Here is a 14,911-nt window from a genome sequence, read left to right as displayed (position 1 = left end):
ACTTTTTGGAACATCATTTTCATCCAGAATCAAACTTACGGTTTCATCATTCAAAAGAAGGATTTCAAGTCTCCACTATCATACAGCAAAGAGCCATGTACTTCAAAAAAGCAAGCACTGTAACACACAAAGACACACATGAACACACACTCTTTCTCTTTATTAAATGTCTCTCTCACACACATACACACACACATACACACACACACACAGAGAGAGAGAGAGAGAGAGAGAGAGAGGTGCAGACCCACGTGTACACACACACACACTGGACATTTTCTTTAAAAAAAATCAAGAAACAAAAAGGCTAGGGTGATATGCTGGCGGCTAGGCTTTCAGTCAATCCTCAGATACTTTGATAAAGTTTTCCCCTTTAAATCACTCACAAAGCTCCACTGCTGCACCTCCCTCTTAAGGAACAACACCCAAGGACAGCGTCCTATAATAAATTATTTTCCAGCCTTCAATCATTTAAGAGCCAGATGGCTTAAGACTGGCTGCCACCCTCTCTCCCCCCAACCACACACACACACACACACACACTCACTCACACATACACACACACACACACACTACCCCCTTCCTCTCCCTTAAGGACTGATCGATCTGCCCTTGGCATTCCCATTCATTTCATGGTTGTCAATTTCTCATATAAAAGGCAATGTAAACAGAGTATCTGTGAGTGGGAGGGTGTGGTGTGGTGTGGGGCGGGGCGGGGTGGGGCGGTGAAGCGGAGCATTGATTAGAGCGCACATGGGGCCCAAAGTGCAAATCGATGGGCACAGGTGAGTCTATCGACTTCAGATGAGCCTCGCCGACACCGTGAGCTGTTCTCGTAATTAGTTGCAATTAGGTATTTATGTAAGCGTGTGCATACCTGAGCGTCTTCATATGAGTCTTCATATGACTGTGTGTGTGTGTGTGTGTGTTTTGTGTGTGTGTGATTGTGTTTGAGGGAGTGTATGTATGTCAGAGAAAGGAAGAGATAGAGTTTGTGTATGCATGTGAGAGTGTGTTTGTGTATGCATTTAAGTGTGTGTTTTTCTCTTTATGCTTATGTGTGTGCATCAGTGTGTGTGCGTGAGCATGTGAGTGTGTGTGTGTGTGTGTGTGTGTCAGGGTTTCCTTTGTCCGGTAATTACCGGACATTGGCCGGAAAAAAAATTAAATGTCCGACAAAATTAAATCTCTCCGGTCAAATTGTCCGATTGAAATTGGCTAATAATCCCGTCTCATAACGCAATCTGAATTTGAGAATAAGCCTTAAAGGTGCCATGTGTAAGAATTGAGGTAAAAATATCCAAAAAATGAGCTACACGCATCAAACGAATGAGAAGAAATAAGGGCGATGATGTCATTAAAAAAATGCCAAGGTATAGTGCTGCAGAGATATCAACCAGAATTAGCATGCTAAATTACTAGCCACAGCCCGACAGGTGTCATAATACCAGTTTCGGCCATGGGTGGCGGTATGCGGGCAACATAACCGCCAGCCAAACTGCAATACACGATTCTCGGTTGTTACTCTAGGGTAGACCAACTCACTTTCTGGAGGTATACTGCCCCCATCTTTTATGGAATGTGGAGTATGAATTGATTTTTTGGCAGATATTACACATGGCACCTTTAATATGTAAGCCTATATTATACGTCCTCTGGCTATGTTTTTAAATGAACAGGCTCGTTTGAAAAGTAAGCTATTAAACAACACACAACTAGCCTATGCTGCATTTCAAATAGGAAGCGCACGCTTAAAACGTCCATGTTAAACAACAAACAAATGAGTGAGGCGGTTCAAACATGGCCAGGCCCAGGCAGACTAGCCTTAAAAGTTTTTTCAGAGGCCAGACGCGATGGATGATGATAAATTGGTAACGTCTGAAGCCTCAGATGTCCGGTCAACTCCACCACCACCAGATAAAAAGCAGAAGTGTCGGCCGTATCTGTCGGAATTAGTGACATTGGAAGTGGAGTTGCGGGGGGTGCGGCCGCTCCAAGACACTGTCATTCTCCGTGTACACTGGACATGCAAAGTGTTCTTTACCCAAAGCATACAGTAGGCCTATGCGTTCTCTCAAGGGCGTAGGTTTGGTCTCAGCTTTGGTGTGGACATCCAATATATGGCTGCCGGAATGATCAGCAGCACAAATGAGTCCGCTAAAATATTGGTGGGGACAATTTTGTCATCTTAAAATATTGGTTAGGACTAGTCATGAGTGTCCCACCCTAAATCTACGCCCATATGTTCTCTGTCTATGATCTGGGTTAGGGCCTCCTCGACGAGGCGATTACTGGTCCGCGGATAATTTCTGGCACAATTAAAAGGTATCATTGAACCGCGGCCGAAAGAAAAAGAAACTAAACATTTCCCAGAATAGGAAACATGTCTTAATTTATTGTTATCAAATAAAGAGGCATAGCATTAGGGGGTAGTGGTGTGAGCGCTCATTCTTGTGTGTGCACATCTGTGTAGCCTAAGTTAAACAGTCACCACTGGAGATAACGTGGGCAGCAACAAACAACGTAGCCTTTTTAAAACAACAAACAAAGCGGACTCTTGCTGTCCATGAAAAGATACTGGCTAGATCTTGTTAGGCATGTTTAAGTTAGGCTAATGAACATGTTGCATTCTATACAGCCTGATTATGTCATTCTTTAAGCTACATAGCCTGTATCCAGTTTTCCTCAATTTGACTAATTAAGGGATAATAGGATATTTGATCGGCATATCATCAAAATGTCCGGAAAACGAAACCTCTGCCGGTCACTTTGAGTGTGTGTGTGACCGGCACCATTTTTTTCTAGCGGAAACTCTGGTGTGTGTGTGTGTGTGTGTGTGTGTGTGTCTACAGTATGCCAGTGAGTGAGTGAGTGTGTGTGTGTGTGTGTATGCCAGTGAGTGTGTGTGTGTGTGTGTGTGTGTGTGTGTGTGTGTGTGCACCAGTACAGTATTAAAAGCACTGGGGCTGCAGCAGCGTTGCAGTGAGACGTGGATTGTGCTGACAGTGAGCATGCTCCAGGCCATTTCTCCACAATCCAGCAGCTAATTACTTAAAAATCCCATGCTCTCCACACCCCCATCCACCATGATACACACACACACAGACACACACAGAGAGAGAGAGAGAGAGAGAGAGAGAGAGAGACACACAGGGCCTAAACTGCATATTATGAAGTTGTGAGTCCTTGGAGAGGACTTAGTGTGAGTAAAGGAGACGAAGGTGGAAAATTCAAAGGTTGGTCCGGTGTCTGGCTACTCGCTAAATGAGAGGATTAGGCCTGGGATGAAGAGCAGATGTCTGCTGTGCATTTATGTCTGGCAGTATATGTGTGTGTGTGTGTGTGTGTGAGTGGTCGTGTATCTATATATTTGTTTATAGATATACTGCATAGCCTGTGTATCTGTTTGTCAATATGTGTATGTGTGTGTGTGTGTGTGTGTGTGTGTGTGTGTGTGTGTAACTGTATCATCACTCTGGTGGTTTGACAGGCCTAGGTCAGAGCATGTCCAGACTACAGACCCCTCAGTAATTAAGTCCTGGCTTGGTTTTCCACACCTAATTGATGCGCTAACGGCAATGTGGCTGCAAACGTGTCGGTTTCTCTTTCTTAGCCTTTTTTCCTCATCCAAGCTAATTAGTTCTCGGGCAGGCTCCGGGACACGGGGGGTCAGAGTTCTGGGATGGGGGAGCCATGCATGACGAGTGTGGAAATCAATTGATTGATAACTCTGAGGAGAAGAGAAGAGAGGGGAACAACGGTGCAGAATGAACAGTAATGCCAAGAGAAAAGAGAGAGAGGAGGGGTGGGGGGTCAGACTCGTTGTCAAGTAGGCCTATAGTCTCCCATCCATTCTCGGGAGTTCAGACTTGGCAAGTTTAGTTCTGGAGGGCAGGATCATGGTGAAGAGAAGATGCAGTGGGATCTACACTAAATCTGCATTTGGGACAGTGCCAGGCTGTCTAACATCACAGCTCAGCTCTCCAGGCTAACATTATGGCATTTTCATCCATCCTTCACTGGAATTGATTTCTACAAACAACTAGTGTATTGATTACTCACCAAAAGAGAGTCTAGAATTCACCAGTGCTCCCCACATTCTATCATTTCATTGGACAATGTTGGTTACCACAGCAACAATGTTACTGGACATGGGAAAGTAATGACCTGTGATGTGAAAATCATGCGAGAGAGTTCTCTACTGCTATACATTGTAAATTATAAGCTGGTATAAGTCATAAATCACAAAACTAAGTCAAAAAACTTCAATATCTGACAAAAGGACCCTAAACAAACTGATCAACATCTTGGACAATGAATGTCATCCGCTCTACAGCACTATCAAAAACCAAAAGAGGCCCCAGCTGTGGCGCAACTGGCTGGGGCACCTGCACCGTACGCTGGCGATCCGGGTTCGATTCCCGCCCTGTGGTCCTTTCCAGATCCCACCCTGACTCTCTCTCCCATTAGCTTCCTGTCACTCTCCACTGTCACTATCATTAAAGGCCAAAAAAATATACTTAAAAAAAACAACAAAAAAAACAAAAGCTTGATCAGCTGGAGACTTCACTCACTGCCATGCACAACTGAAAGGCTGAGGAAGTCATTTGTTCCTAGGGCCATTGAACTGTTCAATGCCTCACTAAAGGGAAGAGGAGAGATAGACTTCTCTGCTTAGTCTGTCTGCCTCTCCACCCTCTCCATAGGCCCTTTCACACTGGCAAAATTGCCGCGATTTTATGTACCAGAATCGCGGAACGACTGTCCCTTTCACATAGACTGAGGCGGAACGGCGGGACAAAGTGTCTCGCCAATTTACTACCAAGCCCCCTAGACATTTTGCCAAGTTTTTTCGTTCCGCCACCAGTGTGAATGGGTCAAGGCGGAAAGGGGAATCTGGGCAATGCTATGTCCAGCCCACCACAGGAGATTGCAAATAAATCTAACTGATCAAAATCAGCAATCGCAGAGACAGCACATTATGTCAATCTATAAATTCACAAAGTCTCCAGTCATTCAATGCCTGCTAGTTGACTGTAGCTTGGAATGCAATCAGTTGCCATAATAGGGTATCTTAAAATCCAGCGATAAAACAAACTCATGAGCGTCTGTCTGCCCTACATGTATATGTATATCCTCTGATTGTAATGCTTATCTAGGCGATTTTTGTAACATTTATTTTGTATTTGGCCTGTTATAAAATCATGTAGACTTATTGAACAATTGAAACACATTAGGAACCGCAAAGTTGGAGACATGCATAAAGACATTGCTGCAAATTTTTAACCGGATTACTCTGGAATGGCTAACTGTGCAGGGGAATGCTTTACACCTTTATGTTTGGTAAGGTCTGCTGTTTATTCTGATATATGGTTTGTCATGTGTTGAGGGAAAGTTCACGAAGTATTCCACCAAGATGAATGGGTAGGGAGACGGGCGCAAAAAAATATGATTAAATTAAAGTTACTTTTCTCGCAAACCGTTTACCACAACAACTAACCACTAACATCGTTTAAAGGCTGAGAAAAGGGTCTTTCGTGTGATACATGTGATGTCTGTGATGAATAGGCTACTTCGCAAGTAGTTCAGCAAATTTGGGTGGGACAGAAATACCTTTACAGAGCAGCAGTTCTGCGAACAAGAAAGAAAAGAAAAAAGAAACCAATGTGCTTATGTCGCGAGTTCCGATAGGCCCAGGCCTAGAGAAAAGACAGCTATGGTAACCTAACAATTAGGATTTGCTTTGCCTACACTGATGTTTGGTTGTCCCAAACTTTGAGACGATCCATACTCGCATTAACTGAATCTTATCAACCCGAACTGCGATGTTGAGTGACAGGATGCAATGCCTAATAATCTCACTGCCTTCGGCATAACTGCCAACAGTGCGCCTAGGCCTTCTGTTAAACACCTGAAAAATATTAAGCTGCTGTTTTCTTTTCATGACGAGCACTAGGCCTACGCTTGAATGATTTATGACTGAATGGAACATTGCGTTTTTAAAGAACTGCTTATCACGTCGTGTGACAAAGTTTACACTAATCATCATCTTCTAATGTATCCTTATGTTGAGATGTCCATTTTCTTTGCCATAGGCTATCATTCGTGCGCGAAGCATGTCTCAATTAAAGGTGCCATGTGTAATGTCTGTCAAAAAATCAATTCATACTCCACATTCCATAAAAGATGGGGCAGTATACCTCCAGAAAGTGAGTTGGTCTACCCCAGAGTAACAACCAAGACACGTGTATTGCAGTTTGGCTGGCGGTTATGTTGCCCGCATACCGCCTCCCATGGCCGAAACTGGTATTATGACACCTGTCGGGCTGTGGCTAGTAATTTAGCATGCTAATTCAGGTTGATATCTCTGCAGCACTATACCTTGTCATTTTTTCAATGACATCATCGCCCTTATTTCTTCTCATTCTTTTGATGTGTGTAGCTTATTTTTTGGATATTTTTACTTCAATTCTTACACATGGCACCTTTAAGACAGTACACAAGCTATTTTTATTGTTGCAATATTGAACGATTTCATGAATAAATTGTACGCACAGTACATTGTACGGCCAAGGCAAGGGGCAACTCTTCTCTTAAATTTCCCTTCCAAATTACGTTTTATTGTCTGAAGACATCTATCGCAAGAATTTAACATTCTAACAGCAACAGCAAAGCAAATGCAAGCTAACCAAAGTGCAGTCGGTTCTCCCGCCATGGTTTTTGAAATCACACACCTGCTGTATCTAAAGGCCCACACACATAAGGCCTACGACTATCACCAGAGAGGTTTAAACCGGAGTAATCAAGGATCTTTGCTATCACTCTACCCGCCCCCTATTGCACGTCACAATTTAATTTACTATACACGGGTTTCCCGTTTACCAACAAAACTAGATGCGCGTAGCCGTGAGGCAGAAGACGCATTTTATTCTTTTGCTCTTTTTCATGGCTCTATGCTGTTCTATGGTGCTTTCTGCCTCTTGGTTGCGCACGCATGTTTTCGTGACGTTGCATAGAAATCCATGCTGATCCTGCCTCCTGGCTCCCCAAAATGCCGCATCATGTGAACAGATCAGCAGGCCGGCAAATTTTCACCTTTCAGACACAAAAAGATGGCAAAAAGACGTCCCTTCTTCCCGCAAATTTAGCGTGATCTCTGTGTGAAAAGGCCTCATGTTTGAGTACTGACTGCCCACTACTGCTTTACTACTGTTTTACTACTGTTTTACTAATGTACACAGCCTAATGTTTTCACTACTGTTTTACTGCTACACTGTTTTTCATGCTATATTAGCACACATGATCAATGGCTGAGGTCAGGCTTCTGCTACAATACTGAATGAATGAATGGCTATAACCCTATTACCTCAATCTGTTCTTGCACTGAAATAGTTTTTTATTTTACCTTGTCTACATTATACTTTACTCTCCTATTTGTCCATATTATTTATGCTGGTCTCTAGACCTTACTCTTGCACTGTTGCACTGTTGGACTAATGTTGGACTACTTTTTGCACCTTCACCATGACACTCACTCTCCTGAGCACCTTGCCATGCACACATAACTAAGGACTATGGTTGGACTACTGTTTGCACCTACACCATGACACTCACTTCCTTTAGCACCTTACCAGTCCTGGCCCTGTCACTACAAGCATCTTATGCTTGATCACCCTCATGCACATTGGACTTTCTTAATTTAATTTATATAGTGTATTTAGTATTTAGTTTTGTTAGTTTTCTTATCTTTCTTATCTTCTACTGTCTTTATTGTACAGTGGAGTTTAGTTATGTGTTTATACTTCAATCAATAAAGTATCTATCTATCTATCTATCTCTATCTAAATCATGAATTTTCTGTTCATGAGTTTTATGAGTTTTTCTATTTCATATATAAATATGAAATTTATATGAGTTTTCAGTTCAATTCAATAATTTAAAAAATCATGTAAGGGTGTACATAGGTGTTGGCACCACATATACACCATTTTATCTACAAATCTAAAAATAGAGAAACCTCATACATTCAAAAATAGAGAAAACTCGATTGAGAACATAGCTGAGACATCCACACATTTGAATGGCCTTCATAGGAACATATTCCTATAAACATGGTAGTTAGGACGCCATTACATCACCCTTTCCATGTACTGCGCGGTCACAAGGAAACGGTGGTGTACAACGCCGTCTGCACAGAGCCACGTGGTCAGCCTCCGATGTTGAATCGGAGGGTGACCAGTACAGTACATCACGCAGACCCTGGCAGACCCTCGCTGTGTATTGAACCTCGCTGTGCACTCATGCATGCAGAAACTTCAATAGCCTCCCTAGACACCGGCATTAGCCCCTCTGCTTGTCATCTCAACGGCACATGAACCCGAGTGGTTGCACCAAAGCTCACAATAGTATTAGACCACTAGAAGATTGGAGAGAGGAGGATGGAGATGGTAACTGGGGAAACAGATGAGGGTCTGGATTCTAGCCGAGAGCAGATTCATTTTGTTGAAATGAGCAGCCCTTCCAAACACACTCTTTCTCTCTCACGCACACACACGCACACACACACACACATACACACACACACTTACATTAAAGTAACATCAGTAACATGCACAAGCATGCATACTCATTCACACTCACTCACTCTCTCTCTTTCTGTCTCTTTCTCTCTCTCACACGCACGCACACACACACACACACACACACACACACACACACACACACAGTCCACGTGGATTTACAGTCCTCTGGGGGAGAGGGGCAGACTGCTGTGATCTTTTTCATTTCGTTCCTGAAAGGTGTTAGTAGCGCTTTGCATCTAAAGTGTTTCAGGAAAAATCAGAGTAGGACATGGAGGACATTTTTGAGGTTGAAAAAAGAGGGAAAGAGGGAGAGATAAAAAAAAGTAGGGGAGAGGAAGAAAGGGAGGATGAGAGAAGAAGGAAACGGCAGAGAGATAGGGGGAGGGGAGGATAGAGAGAATGAGAGGAAAGGAGAGAGTGATGGAAAGAAGAGTAGATGAGAGAAGAGAAAGGGTGGATAGAGCAGGCGTAGGCTAAAGGTGCTTCGAGTCCAGTGTAGAACACACACACAGACACACACACACACACACACACACACACACACACACACACACAAGCACTCTGTGAGGGGATCTCATTAAGCATGTATTTTAATCGACTGGATAATTAAAAATAATGTATGCAACATTATGCGTCCCTAGTAAGTAGGTCGGAGTGTTAGTGCACAGCCCAGCCGGGCTCCCATACAGCTGGTCCTTCCTCAAACCACAGACGTGTGCCACCCAAAGCAGCCTCTTCCTAAACTAATCAAAAGCTCGTTGTCGGGCCAGGAAGGGCCGCTGCTAACGCCGCTATCGTAGCTAATGCACCATTACGGGCTTAAGGAGAGAAAGCGGGCTGCTAGATTGGATCCCTAATTTAATGACCATTGTAATACTGCAGAATCCAATATGCGCTGAAGGGCCCCAGAATATGCTGGTGTAGCAAGAGCGGTATGCAAATAGGGAAGTGCCATAAACGCAAAATAGGATATAAATAAAGACATATGCTTGCTTACTCTTAGACTTACCAGTCTCTCTCTCTCTCTCTCTCTCTCTCTCTCTCTTTCTCTCTCTCTCTACCAGCCCCCTCTCTCTCTTTCTCTCTCTCTCTCTCTCTCTCTCTCTACCAGCCCCTCTCTCTCTTTGTCTACTAGCTTCTCTCTCTTTCGGTACACAACTGGGCAGATGCTGCATCTGTGCTTTCCATTAAACAGGGAATGATATGCAGCAAATGAAAGCCCGGCTGCCTTTAACTGGAGGGGCACAGCCCCAGTCCAATTCTCAAAGATCTATTCACATGCCATGTGTTTACACACAAACACACACACAGGCATGAATGCACACACACACACACACACACACACACAGGCATGAATGCACACACACACACACACACACACACACACACACACACACAGAAACACATCCACACACACACACACACACACAGAAACACATCCACACACACATACACACACACACACACACAGAAACACATCCACACACACACACACACACACACAGGCATGAATGCACACACACACACACACACACACACAAACACATCCACACACACACACACACACACACACACACAGGCATGAATGCACACGCATTCATCCATTCATGTCACTCCACTGCTGTTGTAGACTCTCACATAGTGTGTGGTTACACTGTGCGTATTCATAAGCATTAGTCTGACTCTGACATGCACACACAAACACACACACACATACACACATACACACACACAGCCAGAAGCAGTGCCGCCTCTCATCACTAGCAGCCACATCAGCGGTTCTAACCAGTCATAACCCATAGAAGCAACAACAGCCAGAGACATCACACACACACACTCACACACTCATACACACACACACACGGCTACATCATCCAGACATATCACTCTCTCACACACGCACAAAGCTATACCATCCAGACATCTTGCGCTTTCTCCCACGCACACACACACACACAAACACTGACACAAGTCAAGTCTTCTTTCATCCAGAGATTCAGTAACAGACAGTCAAGTCTGCGGTTAATCAGTATAGCTATATCCATCAGCACAGAGAACTATCAGCATTCATTTCAGGTATAGCTCTTAGTAGGTGAGCTAAAATCACAAATTCTCTGTGTGATGCAAATGAGACGACATGCATACGGAGACAGTTATCTGTGAGCACTACATTCTGTGCAGAGCTAAATAGACAGTATAGTTCCCATTTAAGCAAAAGTCTCGTAGTTTTGGAGTTAGTTCTGATTAGCAAAACCCCAGAAGGATCTGAAGTCTCCAGCAAAATGAATCTGGTATTACAAAGGGAGCCCTACTGCCTGAGTCCCGTTCAAGCAAACCTTGACCAATATTGAACACTATATACAGTACACATTATGCTTTTACATTAGCATGTACATTAGCCTTTCATACAGTAGTAATCCACACAGACACTCATTGCACTTCTGTAATCATATGGAACCTATTTGCTTAATGCACACCATTAAATATCCACTGTGCATTTTATTTATGTATTTAACCACGTCTATTTCTGTGCTTTAAATGTAAAGCATTTTCAAAGCAGGTTCAACTGCTTCTTTTTGTTGTTGTGACTATCAGGAAGTAAATGAACCAATAGCAACAAAATCCATCACTCCAAAATCCTTATAGTCATGCAATGCAATGCATGCATTCACATTCACAGAGATAAGAGTCCTGTATATTGTGCATATTGTTATATTCTTTCATATATTCTTCCTTTTGTTAATAATGTGGTTACTTTTGTGTATCGTCCATGACAAAAATGGGCTCATTTAACTTGTATTGTGTCGATTTAATGTGTTTACTAAATTAGTATACCATTTACACATTGATTATATTGTGCTTATAGTTAGAGAAAAACTATTGGTTTTCTTGCAGATGGATATGCTATAGGGTTAGCAATTAGGGAACTAGTATTAATTTGCATTATTGATATACTATTCATGCCTTCCCTTGCTGCTGTGGTCTCCATAGCAGCATAATAAGTGCTACTAAGGCAAGTAGAATGCTCTGTTCATTGGAGAACAATGCTTATGTCCATGGTAGCAAATTCCAAGTCTCCACTTTCAGTCTGCGATCATCCAACTCTTCTGACACACAGTGGGAAAAAGCAAACTCATCTCTTCCGCCAAACACACGCTGATTAAGTTCGCTGTTAGGGCCTAATTATTCTCCCGCGAGATCCCCTCCGAAGTGAAGCCAATCAATAATCCCTGCACGAAAAACATTAAGCCAACACCAAGACAAAGGAATTGCCATGACAGAGAGCTAAGCTACATGCTTTTTCTGAATGAGATCTCTCTCGCTCTCATTTTCCCTCCCTTTCTCTGTCCCTTGTTCTCTCATTTTCTTTCCAAATACACGCCGGATTTCTTTATTAGGACGGACGGTGAGCGCGCGCACTCGAGTCGCTGCCGCTGCTGCCCCGCTGAGCGATGGGAGGCAGAGTGTCATCCCAGCATGCTTTGCGCACATGCCCAGGGTGCTGCTGAGAGATGTCAGTCATTAGTGCTTCCTGCTAAGCCACCCTTGGTGGAAGCTGTGGGGGTCGCGCGACCCTATCGGAGGGGCCACACTTCTCTCTTCAGTAATGCGGGCCGGATTTACATAACCCTCTTATTTGCAGCGCCACACTTTCATCAAAGGTCTCGCCAAACATCACAGCACATTTAGCTCACTCTCGGTGGCATGTGTGTCGTGAGTGTGTGTGTGTGTGTGTGTGTGTGTGTGTATAAAGGCAGAGAAAGAGGGTGAGAGAGAGAGTCAGAATTTAGAGTCACATACTCAAGATTATCTGTGCATATTTGCTACAGGCATTTACATCGTGTATTCATTTTCTCTCGCTCTCTCTCTCTCTCTCGCAAGGAAATAAAGTGTGGCCCATGAGGATTCTACTCTGCACTCCACTGCAATGGGATCATGTTGAGCTAAATGAGGAACTAAACTACAACACAGAAAATTGAATCCTAAAACGAGACTGTGAATCAGAGACAATAAGGGATGGACATTTGCTATATTTCAATACATATAACAATATTGCATCACACAATAAGGGCCGTACATCACAGAGATAGTGACACAATTCTTTCATAATAACTATTTACTGTAGGGACTGGGAATCTCACTGGCCCCTATGAAACCAATCACATCCCTTTATTTGTATAGAACAAAAAACGAGTTGTACCAAAGTGCTTGAACATGAATCATAGTAAGTAAAATGTTGTGAATAGACAAACCTCTGAACTAAAAAAACAACCTCAGACTGACCTAAAATGAACAACACCCATATTAAAATCAAGGGAATGCCAGTGTATGAAGGAATCATTTTACACTTTTTAACGGTCTCTCTAAGCAGAGAACAGATCTAATATAAAATGTGAAGCTATTGCATAATTTAAGTCCAACAATGGCAAAAGCTCGATTAGATTTGACCTGGGTAAAACCAGTAAAAGTTAATTTGAGGATTTTTAAGACCCTTGACAGAAGTCAAGATATTTGTATATAGGCTGTACCTGTACCTAGATCACTAACAGCCTTAAATATATCCTGAATCAACCGGCTTCACTGAATCCAACATTTTAGATTTACCTTAGGTGGTATGCCCAGGCTGAAAACGTTTTCATACAAACATACATCCAATCATTTCATTTCCATTCTACGCATTGTACGAAACCAATGATGTGGGTTTGATATGAGATCTGACCAGTGAGGCAGGTAATTTATGGCTGACCTGTGCACGTGAGCTCCTTTAACCTTTCCCTATCCGCACTCAGGCCTTCTTCATACTTATCTCAACATCTGTCTGTGTTGTTGTTAGAGTAAACCAAGGCTGAGAAGTGCTTCCTGTGTTCCTATACAGCCCTCACACACACAGACAGACTCACTAACACACACACACACACACACACACACACACACACACACACTCTCTCTCTCTCTCTCTCTCTAGAAGTTCAGAGTAGTAGCATTAACTGAGGCACATTCTGAGGTGAAACATGCTACCACTGCAACTCATTATCTGGCTGAGACAATAAGACTAAGAAATAGGTATGAGGGAAGCACCAAAGAAACTTCACACTCATCCAAAATGTTAACCAAACCGCTGCACTTTTGCTTGGCCAAGCTAGTCAGTGCTCTTAGGCTAACGTGGAGAGAGCCTGGAGATGTCGATAGTGATGGATAGAATGGGTGAAGGAGAGGAGGGAAAAGCCAGATTGCTGCAGTTCCTTTCATCAAACCTTTAAACCAACCCCTACACCACTACACACACACACACACACACACACACACACACACACAAACACACACACACACACACACAGACACACACACACACACATACACACACACACACACACACACACACACACACACACACACACACACACACACACATACACACACAGTACACTTGTCCTCCTTACCTCCTGCTGAATGCTCACTATTCTCAAGTCACTGTCATCACTCTCATGTCAGTGTTTAGCCATCTCAGGGAAAAGCACAGTGTGTGTGTGTGTGTGTGTGTGTGTGTGAGTGTGTGCATGCGTGAGTGTGTGTGTATGCATGTTCAATTGTTTGGGTTGTGGGGACTGATTTACGCACACACACACACACACACACACACACACACACACACACACATAGAGATACACACACACACACACACACACATCCATCTCCCATACATCAAGATCACATATGTTATTTCACACTAATCTCCAGGTCCTTATGTCCCAGCACAGCCAACAGATGCAGATTCTGCGCTCACAACATATGCTCATTGTGCATTTGGAAGCAGGGATTACAAATGGTTCAAAGAACAGAGATGGCAACCAGAAGCAAACTAACAGTATGCATTGCACTGATCGGCAGTTCCATGCATACAGTACAGGGGGAAGACCAAATGAAATGGTGCACACTAAAACAAATCAATAATGTTCTGTTCTTTAATGCCCATATGTTCATATACCCACTTAATGTTCATATACCTGCCTCATTCACATCTAAAAAAACATAGTTTTTTTCAAACACAACGGAAAATTAAGGGGAATGTGTGTGTGTGTGTGTGTGTGGCTGTGCGTGCGTGCGTGTGTGTGTGGCTGTGCGTGCGTGCGTGTGTGTGTGTATGCGTGTGTGTGTGTGTGTTTCTGTGTGTGTGTGTGTGCGTGTGTGTATGCAGTATGGCAGGAGGTGGAATAAACTGGGGACATAGCCCCTCCAGTTAGCTGCTGTCTCTCCTCCTCCTGCTGTGATCTAGGGGTTGAGATGAAGATGATAAATAAACAGAAAAGAACAACAACAACACAAAACAA

At 43.3% G+C, this 14,911-nt stretch overlaps 1 long non-coding RNA gene across 1 annotated transcript in view; it reads left to right on the top strand.

Moving 5' to 3' along the window:
* The first annotated feature begins 2,856 nt into the window (after positions 1–2,856).
* Positions 2,857–14,911, top strand: part of LOC121694532 — a 19,051-nt gene continuing 6,996 nt past the window's right edge. Inside the window, exons 1-2 of the long non-coding RNA XR_006025800.1 lie at positions 2,857–2,871; positions 11,596–11,599. This is a non-coding gene — a long non-coding RNA (uncharacterized LOC121694532). The remainder of the gene's footprint in view (positions 2,872–11,595; positions 11,600–14,911) is intronic.

Source organism: Alosa sapidissima, chromosome 20 (genome assembly GCF_018492685.1).
Source record: "Alosa sapidissima isolate fAloSap1 chromosome 20, fAloSap1.pri, whole genome shotgun sequence".
Classification (NCBI taxonomy): Eukaryota; Metazoa; Chordata; class Actinopteri; order Clupeiformes; family Clupeidae; genus Alosa; species Alosa sapidissima.
The sequence above is the reverse complement of the archived record's forward strand: the minus strand, read 5'-3'. Positions and strand labels throughout refer to the sequence as shown.